Source organism: Panthera uncia, assembly GCF_023721935.1.
Source record: "Panthera uncia isolate 11264 chromosome A1 unlocalized genomic scaffold, Puncia_PCG_1.0 HiC_scaffold_17, whole genome shotgun sequence".
Taxonomy (NCBI): Eukaryota; Metazoa; Chordata; class Mammalia; order Carnivora; family Felidae; genus Panthera; species Panthera uncia.
In genome coordinates, this window is record NW_026057577.1 from 78,962,773 (window position 1) to 78,974,920 (window position 12,148).

At 37.6% G+C, this 12,148-nt stretch overlaps 1 long non-coding RNA gene across 2 annotated transcripts in view; it reads left to right on the forward strand.

Annotated features, from left to right (window-relative positions):
- LOC125934348 (uncharacterized) overlaps positions 1–11,115 on the forward strand; it is a 123,021-nt gene extending 111,906 nt beyond the window's left edge. For both annotated transcript variants that reach the window (XR_007461338.1, XR_007461339.1), the window contains exons 3-4: positions 5,458–5,590; positions 10,649–11,115. This is a non-coding gene — a long non-coding RNA (uncharacterized LOC125934348). The remainder of the gene's footprint in view (positions 1–5,457; positions 5,591–10,648) is intronic.
- The last annotated feature ends 1,033 nt before the right edge of the window (positions 11,116–12,148 follow it).

The following is a 12,148-nucleotide window of genomic DNA, read 5'->3' on the forward strand; positions in this document are numbered from 1 at the left end:
AGGCGATGATAAGATTTTATATGTAAGATATTAAAATACTATTTTTAGTGTATGTTTTTGGAGAATCTGAGTATGTTTCATAACCATTTCTCCTAGGGATTTATATATTAGTCATAATATTTTTACATTGTGTGCTAAGTGCGACATGATAAGTCTATATAAGCCGCATATTGAAATAGTATTATTTTGCCATGGAAAACTCAAGTTAGCATAATGAATATAATTTTTTTATAGATTGCCATTTAATTTCAAAATAATTTTGCAGTTTTTCCCACTGGTTTTTCCCACTGGTAGGTTCATAAAAACCTACAGGAAGTACTGTTTTACCATCCAGGAAATGAAGCATTTCAGCTACAATCTTTTCAAACTACTATAGAAACTTCTAGAAATCAGTGATGCTGTCTATGTTAAAAGAAATATAAGGATGAGATATAAGGAAAACTAGAGATATTTAGAGATAATTCAATTTTCAACATGGGGCCTTCTTCAGTTTGTATTTCTTAGAGCAATCCTTCTCTGCCCTCCACCCCCAACATGCCATGTAAAAGAAATTGGAAATTTTGGGTCAAGCATATGGGTGTGATATAATTTAATCTCTTTTTCAAATAAAGTACTGGAATAACTGGATGAAAAATACCATGATGTTTTGAATGTTTTTGGTGCTAGCAAATGTAAATGATCAGAAGAAAGAAGTATCAGTTTATAAGTGTGTGTTCTTCATGTAACTATTAAGTGTGTTTTAATTCATTCTTCAAAACCGGCACTGAATTTGGCACTTAAGTTCTTACAATTTTTGAATAGAAATAATTTAAATAGGACTTTGAATAAATGTAGTCTGAAATACATTATTCTATGTATAATCCTGGAGTTATCTGTGATGTTTGAGTGGCCTGGACTTATTTTCTTTAATTTATTTTTTTTTTCTTTTTTACATTTATTTATTTTTGATAGAGAGAGACAGAGCACAAGTGGGGGAGGGGCAGAGAGGGAAGGACACAGAATCAGAAACAGACCAGGTTCCAAGCTGTCAGCACAGAGCCTGACGCGGGGCTCGAACTCACAAACCCTGAGATCATGACCTGAGCCAAAGTCGGATGCTTAACTGACTGAGCCACCCAGGTGCCCCTTTTCTTTAATTTCTAAACTTGATATATAATGAAGGGATTTTTTTTTTTTTTTTTTTTTTTTACTGAAAAAGGACAGGGGCGCCTCAGTGGCCTAAGTGTCCAACTTTTGATTTTGGCTCAGGTCATGATCTCATGGTTCATGGGTTCGAGCCTCATGTGGGACTTTGCACTGACAGTGTGGAGCCTGCTTGGGATTTTCTGTCTCCCTCTTTCTCTGTTCCTCGGCCTTTGCATGCTCTGTCTCTCTCTCTCTCTCAAAATAAATAAAGGAGCTGAAAAAGGATGTTTAGAAATCATCTAATTCAATTTTCTCATTTTCTTTTCCTCTTCTTTCTTTTTCTTTATGTTTGATGTGATTTCTATATTCATCTTGATCATTTGTTTTTCTTTTGTTTTCCCATTATCTCATCTTGCTCTAATTATTTTAGAATAAATACAATGAAACAAGCCAGAGCCCACTTTCTAGATGAAGCTTAGTGTCAGCCAAACACCTGGTTCAAAGTGAAATGTCTGTTAAATTAACCGAACAGTGGTTTGCTTTCACACCCTGGCCAAAATTGTTTGATTTTAGTCTGGACTGAGTTTATGGTTTTCCACTTAGACTAACCGATTTAGTCCTTTTAGTAAGCTGATTTGATCAACTGAGTTTATTTTGCTCACATCACTGTAATTTCCAACTAATTGCCTCAAGGTGTCTATGGTCTGCAAGTAGCTCAAGGGCTTGAGGGTGTTTTGTTGTTGTATTTCTTACAAAATATTTATTTTTGAGAGAGAGAGAGAGCACACGTGCTAGTGGCAGAAGGAGGGGGGAAACATAGAATCTGAAGCAGACTCCAGGCTCAGAACTGTCATCACAGAGCCCCGTGGGGGTGCAAACCCATAAACCGTGAGATCATAACCTGAGGTGAAGTTGGACGCTTAACTGACTGAGCCACCCAGGCGCCCTGTGTTGTTGTTCTTTTTTTACAAAGCTGTCATCTCCTGCTGGACAGGTCCCCACCATGTTCATCTCTGTTTCAGCATCTTTGACAGTGCTTTCTACCCACTAGGCTCTTAGTATTTGGTTTATTTTAATCTCTGCATATTCTCTTATGATGTTTATTTGAGATATAGGTTAAGAGGTCTTAGCATGAATTAGGACCTCACTCATGTGGTTCTGCTATGAATTCTCTGGAGTCATAGTTGAATCACTTGGATATTCTCCTTAGCTCTTTCAGAGTGTTCCCAGATTTTGACCATCTTTGAAGATTTCATGTTAATGGAGACTCCCATCTTGTATCTGAGATTCTTTCAACAGTTGCAAATACCCCTTTCTTGTCACTGTTTATTTTTTAGATTTATTGAAACTCCAAAATTGTTTTTTCACGGAGTATTATCGATATGCTCATAGATGAAAATTTCTGAATAAAGTGTACCTTAGGGAAATATAGGTAATTAAACCCGAAATATTTTGTCCATGATAAGCCAGTACAGAGGGAAGAAGAGAATGCTGGTATTTAAGAACACTGAAGGAAATGCAGAAGTGGGAATCTTGTAGGGATGTTGACAAGCCTCTGCCTTTTACATATGCGGAAATTAAATCAAAGAAAGATTAAATATTTTGTTCAGGATGCACACTGTTTGTGACTGAAGGATCCTCAGGCTCCTATTCCAGTGCTCTTTTGATGCTGCTGTTCTGGGAGGTAATTTCTAAGTTCCTTAGGAATGTTCACAGCTCTCCGTCTCTATTCCTGCCCTTTCTTCTGTCTAGAGTAAATCAGAAATTGCCGGGTGACCCTAAATCTTTTATGAAATTATTAAAAGAGAAACAGTGGAAGATCGTGCTGAGCTGGGGATGGTTAAATGTGGGAGACTGGGTAAGAGCGAGTAGTGAGTGGTTAAACCTGAAAAACGTCATAGGTCATGTTTATCTGATATTTTCAAAGTTGTTAAAAAAAAAAAAACAACTCACCAAGTTGCATGGGCTTTTACAGCAAAGCCTAACCTTCCCATAACCATCAACACTCTCCAGCAATGATTTTCTTCCTTATTCTGTTATATAGGAGTGCATTCCAATTTAGGGCACTTTAACTGTCAGAAATATCAGAAAGGGCTTTTGCACTTTAAGCAATCTTCCTGAACCCCTCTCCAGTAGACACACAGTGAGAGCAATTTCGAAGCAATCCTTGTTGTGCCTTCCCATTGCCCTTTCACCCCAGATGTAGCTTTCAGCTAATTAGCTCTTCCTGACATCGAGATGAGAGTTATAAGGTGCTCTACCTAGAGAGGTAAATTGGGGAGGTCACACAACTCTAGCCTTGGTGGGATTTATTTGTGAAAGCCATATTTTGTTTGCTTCTTGACACCTAACTTTTCAGTTGCCCAAGTGCTCACCATTTCAAGGTTCCAATGAACTGAATGAAACTTAACCATTTTAACTTCAGGTCAGCGTCTTTACTCTGCGTTTGCCTCTTATCCTTAGGTATTATCGGTCCCAATTGTAATGAAATCCATTTTTATTTTGCTTTTTAAAACTTTGAAGAAATATTGAGTGTCAGGAAAGAATCACTACACTTACTTTATAGGCACGTTACTTAAAGATTAAAAGGCAAAGAAAGAACCAGGACTCTCAATATTTTCAGCATACAGTATGCGTTGGGTGGCATCAAATCAGAGGACCACGCTCTGCTAGACTTTCAGAGAGGAATGAAGCCAATTAATGTACAATCACCAGCAGCAGTGCTTTATTTGAAGGGTCTTTTACAATGAAACTTTTTAACAGGGTAATTGTAGACATCTGCTTCTTGTACCTTAGCAGCAACATAGCCAGTATTTGCGAAGATCTTCTGAGCATTTACAGCTTTACACAAAAGGACATATCGGCAATTCTGTTTTCTGTATAATCGGCAGACTATGCAAAATACTGAGCTAGAATTCAGCATTGTTGTAGAAATGCTCAATGTCACCAGAGCGATTGACTCGTTCCACCTGGCTTTCAGACATTTGGAGAAGCAAAACATATGTACCTTAATTGCAAAATGTGGGCTTAATGAACACGCAGGCGTTATGTTATACCAAATGCAACAATCGACATGATGGCAAGCTGCTTAAGAACATGTCACAATGTTTGGTTTTTAAGAGGTTTGCCTTTGGCAATGTTTCAGAGAAGAATGTGTTCCTTACATTTGCAGTCCTGTGAGCCAATAATAAAATGTTCAGCATATGAAACTGGTATTTATTTTAAATTGCTATGTCAATATTTTTGTTTAAAAGCAGGTTTGATTCCCTGTGTGGACTTTGTTGAAGCCTTCTATCACTGCTTTTTATTTGAGTTTGATTTAGCTTCTTTCCCCCCTGATTTTGTGTTTTGCAGAATGGCTTGCATGAAAGCCTTCTGATTGGGTTGAGGGGGGATAAAGTTGCTATGTGAATTTCAAAGCCCAGAAAATGTAAAAAAGAGCAACACTTGCTGAAGGCATCAGAGAAGTGAATGCAATCAAGCAGTGTTGGTTCTGTGACCTTGAAGCTTCCCAGAATAGCTACCACATTTGGAATAATGGGAGCCCCGGATTCAAATGCCTCGGGATGACCTCATCACTAGCAGCCCCCTTCTTCCTACTGTGATGTCTCTAGGCTTTATGTCAATGTTTAGTCCGTTAGCAGGAATCCAGAAAATCAGGCTTTTGTTTTCAAAAATACAAAATAAAGGCAGCCATTATGGAATATTTCATAACTGATTTAATCCTAATGTGATGTCAAATCAAATTTCCCCCGCAGTTGAGTACATGCTTTATCTACCACGAATACCATTGCTCTGTGGATGCTGGGTGCTCTTCCAATAAATTGTTGGGCAGTTCTGTTCATGAGCTCTCACAATTCTCCATACCAGGCACATTTCTGTGGGGTAATTAAAACAGTCTTTTTATAACAGCAGTATGAAACGGTATGCATCATCTATACACACTGAGTTGAAAAAATATTGTATTCATAAATTAAATTGGACATTTTGAAAGGTTAACGCAAAAAGCTACTTTGCTCTTGGTAATCAATAAGGAAAAAAGGATTTCAGGTAATTAAAATCTGTGAAGTGAACATTTCTCATTTGGAACCTATTAAAAAGAATATAAGCAGACAGAGGCAAGAGATAAATATGGAAAACAAGTGCTTCAAAATTTTTGTTAAATGTTGGCAAGGGAATATAATAACATATATTCAGAGGTCTGAAATAGTATAACATGTTATTACAGATAGTATAACGAAGTATACAGTCTATGTATAAGTTATGTATATACACTATTGAAGCATTAGGTTGTGATTTTACAATATGTTCTTTGTATATTTTGGGCTCCAGTTTAGCTACTGTGTATGTCTTCCTTACTCAAAGTGTGACTCAGTATGAACCATGGATGCTGGTGAAAAATGCAGAATTCCAGACTCATCTCTGACCTACTGAATCAGAATCTACAATTTAATGAGATCCTCAGGTAATTTATGTGCACATTACAGTTTGAGAACGTGGCTTTGGGTGATTGTCTCATAGTAAGGTGGGTTGCCTCTTAAAAACCTGTGTTCATTTTTTAGATGCAAATTAGTAGTGTTTTTGTTGGCTAAATGCAAGCATGACTGACTCTACAGAGGTTCTTCTAGACCACCAGACTTCCTGCATTGTAGCAACGAAGAAAAATACTCTCTGAGAGTAGAGCCAGACTCCAACACGACTTGCTTCTGAGCCCTTGTTGACACATTTTTCTTTTTGTTCAGTGGCGGTGCTCTTTCCTGTTTCTTTACCATTTGCCTATCAAAATTTAATGTCTGGTTCTAGGTTATAGTTGCCTTTGTCTATACTTCAGGAATTGCCTCAGTGGAATTTTTTTTATACCTTTGTTGGAATATTCTCAGTTCTTTAGAATTTTTCTAGAATTCTGACCGTGGTTATAGATGCTAGACTTTGAAACATTTGAATACTTGCCTTCTGTGGTGGTTAATTTTATGTGTCATCTTGACTGGGCTAAAGATTGCCCAGATAGCTGGTAAAATATTATTTCTGAGGGTGTCTGTGAGGGTGTTCGTGGAAGAGATTAGCATTTGAACCAGTACACTGAGTAAAGCAGTTTGCTCTCCCTAGTGTGGGTGGGTATTTATTATCTAATCCATTGAGGGCCTAAATAGAACAAAAAGGCAGAGGAAAAGTGGATTCACTTTCTCTCTGAGCTGAGACATCCATCTTCTCCTGCCCTTGGATATTGGACATCAGCTCCTGGTTCTTGGGCTTTGAGACTCAGACTATGAGCTCCCCCACCCTCCCTCCAAGGTGGGTCAGTCCTTAGATTGATTGCCTGCCTATGATTCCTGCTTCCCTCATTTAACCTTCTGGTCTCAGGCATACAGCCTCTGCTAGATACACTATGCTAGATTATAAAATTCATTTTGCTTTCTCTTCAGTTTTCAAATAGCTCTTAGAACATTGAAGTAGCATATGCTTCATTTTAGTTTTGACATAGAGTTGCAAAGATGTATCGTTTTTATGATGGCAGACTTTTTTTTTTTTGCTAAGGATTAAAATATATGGCTATGGCTTATGGATAATAAATATTTATCTATTTATCTATATATAATTTTTTCCAGTGAAGAATAAGGCCCTGTCCTGTTGCTATGTGGTATAAGGATAATTTATAAAAGACATGGTCTAGGGCACCTGGTGCACGTTAACTGTAATACAGGTAAGCCAGTATATAAGTGCTGGAAGTGACAAAAAGGTCATCAGGTACTCAGAGTAGGAAGAAATCGCTGCCTGATGTTCAGGAAAAAGCTCAGAGAGGAGGCAGTGTTAAGAATAGAACCAAAATGGGATAGAGAAATGGTATTCCCAGACCAGGGCATAATAAGGACACAGATGCTAAAAGAGATTTATAGAGGATGGACCCAGAACCATAATGGACATTTAGGTAAGCTGAACATATGTGAAGGCAAACGGTGGGAGACAGAGGGATCTGAACACAATGTGCCAAGCATGTGAACTGGACCTCTGGAAGGAACATAATTGTCTGTGACAAAAAAGGGAGGAAAATAATGCTGTAGGGAGAAAAGACACAAAGTACAGCAACTTTGTGCCTGAATACCTGGCTACGAAAGGCTGGCCATGGAAGGGTCATGCTTAGCAATGAAGAAATGTATATGAAGTCTTTCCTTGTCAGTCTAAACAAGATTTCTCATCCAGAGGGAAAAATGATATATTAGAAATGAATGGCACCATCAAGTGATGGGGTAGCCACATTGGGAATAATGGAAGACCTGGATAGACAGAATAATACATGGGTCGTATGTTTGGCCAAATGGATTTAATAGATTGAGAATCCAGCAAACCCATTTATCAAACTTTGCAGCTCAGGACGATGACTTGAGTAAAGTGGTTCTCATGTATTGGAAAAAAACAGGTGAGTTAGGGGTAAATGGAGAATAGTGTAGTGGAAAAAGCCTTGTAAGACAAAGACTACAGTACAAATTCTGCCTTAATTCAGTGTGTGACTTTTGGCAAGTCACTTAAACTCCCTGGGCTTCAGTGTCCTCATGTGTAAAATGAGGACAGTCTCTATTCTTGACCAATGTGGAGACTTTTTGCCTAATTTTCTAGTTCTTTTGAAGATCACAGTGAAACAACAAATTCCATTGGGAGACTATGCCGCTCAGTATGATGAGGTGGGCAGTTTGTACTTATTTTCTGAATATCAAGATAATAAACATTTTGTCGGATCTACTTTCCAGATTATTGATTCACATGGGACCATTGTGGGACACTAGGGGCATAGTGGTAGAAGTGAGGTGCTTGAGAAGTACCAGTGGACCCAAGACGCATATTCACTGCCTTACTGAACACTGGACCTGCTGGAGGAATCAGAGGAGGGCGGGAGTTAGAAGCTATTACTTGGGGACATCCTAAGGTCGCTCTCTAGAATAGGGTGTGATATTGGGCCTTCAACAAAAATATCCACTCTTAGCTTACAGTAAGTTCTTGCAACAATTTGTGATTGAGACTTTTGCTCCCAAGTGTGATATAGTCAGTTTATGCACTGCAGGGAATATTTGCCAGTCAGGTAATATATCTCATTGTAATATTAAAAAAAAAAACAACTCTGGTGGCTGTAGTCCCTGCTCATTATAGTTTTCTGCACAGTCTACTCTAGAAAGAAAACTGCAAAAATAGAAAAAGGTGTATTTTCAGAAAATTATTCACAATTAATGCCAAGTGAGTCAAATTCCTAAGTGTTTAAATGTCAAGGGAAAGACAATGCTAACTTGACCTCCTTCAATTTTCATATGGAGGCTTGTGAAGTTTGGGTAGGATAAAGAGAAAAGCACCTTTTATTCCCAAAAGCTTTTTAAACCTGCCTTTAGTAGGCACTGTGTGTCTTCTTTTTGTAATCTCAGGTTTTATAGTCTCCTTTATCAATTGTGAGAGGTGTGGAAGGGCTAGTTTATATCTTTCAGAAGGGACACCTGGGTCAACAGGTTGAAAGAACTTTGAAAGTTATTTGTATCTTTGCCAGTCCCTGCATTGTGTGAGAATCACTGTATCTAGTGTGTAAACTACCTTTGAATAAGAGACAGAAAATGGAATTTATCAGGGGACAATGCCTTTTGTTTAGAAGGAGCAACAAAAGATGAATAAAAGACCACAGCCAGTCTTCTGTGTTTAGTGTCCCATTTTTCCAGATAAAAAAGGGGATAATATTCAATCTTGATTGTGCACAGAGGCCTTTGGTACTTTAAGGAGATGGAGGAAGAAGGGAAATGAAAAAGAAATAAAGCGACCAATATGTTCTTGAACTGTGACTTCTGGCAGCTGCATTTAAAAAACAACCATTACATTTTGTGGGTATATCTGTGAGGCTTATCCATTATGTGTGCAAACACAATCTGATTAGTATTTGTTATAAGCTCGTCTTGTCTGCTTTTATTACAGACATCACCTTCAGATGTGGGGCCACTGCAGCTATTAAATCAGGAATATTTAGCTATTATTTGTAATAAATGTCAGCAGGGCTGAACTGAAGCCAGCAGGAAATGTTCAGGGCAGAAAACACACTGACATTCATTCATGCAAATTTGTACCACTGGTAGAATTAATCATAAAGAGGGAGGGTAGAGCATACAATGCATTTATATTACTGGTTTGGCCAATTCTCCTTCTTCCTGAATATGAGAGTTATAATGAACAGAAAGCAATCTGCTGACAAATAGTCCCATGTGAAGTGCAGGCAGTGAGATTAACTTTCCAAAGCGGACATGTCTGGCTTTATAGTGGACCACCCCTCCTTCCCTCCACACCACCCCAGCCCTCTGAGGCAGCTTTGCGGTGTCCTTTTTTCTCTTTAAAAGACTTCTAGATTTAGCATGCACATAACTATTACCTCTGGAAATCACAGGGATGCTCTAAAGAACATTCTGTGCATAGTGCTGAGTATTGGGCCAGCCTTACCCTGTTACAAAGCACCCAGGGTGCTTATGTCACACTGGGAAGGTATAGTGATCGGAACTGGGTTGTTGACTATGAAGAAAATGTGGTTTGCCAAAAGGAAGAGAATTTAATTTTTTTTGAAAAGCTGCATCTGTGCAAAGTGAATTGCAATAACCCATATAACGGATTAATGCAGTGTCCTCCGAGAAGATTGCAGTCACCATCAGCAACACAGCCACAGCTTGCCCTGAACATCGACTATCATTTAATTTGTAGGAGTGAGTAAAGTTAATACCAGAAAAGAGTTAGTGCATTTATTTTTAAAAAAAGGTGAGAAAAATACAAGCCAAATGCATACTTTAAAACGTTTCTCATTTTCTCACAGCCTGAAATTATTATTCACCGGGAAACAAAAACTTCTTGAAAGAGCTGACATAAAAATTATAGGTGACTTCAAAGATATTAGTTATTCTTAGTTGTTTTAGTCCTATGATTGGAACAGAAAATACAGAGAACATGAGATAAAACTATGCTTGATAAAGTAAACACAAAAATTCTTTTAAAAATTATATACTAATATTGGTCAAAATTAAGGAAAAGTCTTCTAAAATGTTTCATGTATCATAGAAGTCAGTTCAAAGTAGTGCTTTGCTAAAACATGTCATTTTCTCCCTACTACATTGTATCGTGCCCATATTTACAGAATGCATATTGTAAACTGAATACTTCTCTCCCTAATTTTAATCCCTGATGTGATTATATTGCTTGCATTTTTTTTTGTCTTAGTATAGGTTTTAGAAGAGAACTCGTACAAAGTGAAATGGAAAGGGACATTACTGTTGATTAAGTGAAGGTCATAATAGGTATAGTAACTGAATTGAATGACTTATACTATAATTAGTGACATCGGTAGTGACATCAAGGTGAGGGATGGAATGTGTTTTCACCTGTGGGATTTCTGCAGTACCAATGGAGAAAACCAGAAAAGCTGATGTGGCGTTGTGACTTCATGACTTTTCAAAGCTGAGCTATTCTTTTTAATAATGCCCTTATGGTACAATTATTGATTCAATGTCTTATTCTCCAGAGGAATTTTAGGAATTATGGGAACATATTTATTAAAAATAAATGGAGAAGAGATGTATAAATCACTGGCAACAGCTGACATCTACCTACAGGGAAGGTCAGTATAAGCTGGTATTTATATTACAGATACACAGACTATTAGACCTTATATAGTTTCTAAAGCTGAGTCAAAATTTTGGCTTTGGGCTTCCTGGTGGCCAAAGAGAAAGAGCAATGTAAGCCTTAACATAATTAAAATTGTTAAAAAGAAGAAAAAGTATTAGTAATATGAGGCAGGCAGACTCTATGGTGGCTCCCAAATTTTTGTCTTCTGGTATTAAAATCCTATGTAAACCCTTCCCTTTGAGTTTGGGGAAGATCCATGACTTCTAACTAGTAGAGTATGGCAAAGGTAACAGGACATGCATGAATACATGTGAGTGATTATATTACATAAGGTTTTACCACCCATCTTGCTACGATTTTCAAATTCTCCCTTGCTGTCTGTAAAGAAGCAAGATGGCATATTATGAGCCACCATATGGAAAAACCCAATGGCACAGGGAAGGTAATCTCCAGCAAACAGCCAGCAAGGAACAAAAGCCCTGATTCTGGCAGCACAAGGAACTGAATGCTGCCAGTAATCACATGAGTGGATCATTTCCCATTTGAGCCTCAGATGAGACTACAGTCTTTGCTCATACCTATATTGAAACCTTATATGACTCTGAAACACAAAGCCCAACTAAGTCATTCTTGAGCTCCTGACCCACTGAAATTGTGAGGTAGTGTGTCTTGTTTGTGCAGCAATATATAACTTATGCATAAATATGAGGAGAAATCTTCAGTTCCTTTGCTGTTTGGGTCCTAAAACTATCTTTATGTTTAATTTATCTTTGGGACCCAAGGATTTTTTTCCTTCTCCCCCATCACATTGCCTGCATACTTCTTCCTCTTAGAAATTGGTTCCCTTTTCTTTCTAAAGACATAACTTCCGATTCCATCCTTTCTCCCTTTTCCATCTTGAGACAGTTTTTTTCTACACCCCTAAATAAATGAATGTCCAGGGGCACCTGGGTGGCTCAGTTGGTAGAGCATGCTACTCTTGATCTCGGGATTGTGAGTTTGAGCCCCACATTGGGTGTAGAGATTACTTAAAAATAAAACATTTTAAAAATCTATCTTAGAGAGATATCTAGAGAGACTACTTACTGCTTTTCTTTTCCTCTGTAAAATATCTTGATGCCACTTTGAAAGATAAACATAGAACAACTTTCATAATAAAAGTATTACAAAGACTTTTGTAAAGGTGATAAAAATAATAGGTGTCAGGCTCTGTTCTAAGTGCATACATGTTAATTCATTTTACATTAATAAAAACCATTTTAAAATGAAAAACTTGAAACTCAGAATAAAGAATTTTCTTAAGGTCACGCATTTGTTAAGTTTAAACTGGAATCTGATTCCAAACAATTTGGTTTCAGAATGTGTGTTTTAACTAGTGTGCTATCCTCCCTCTTAA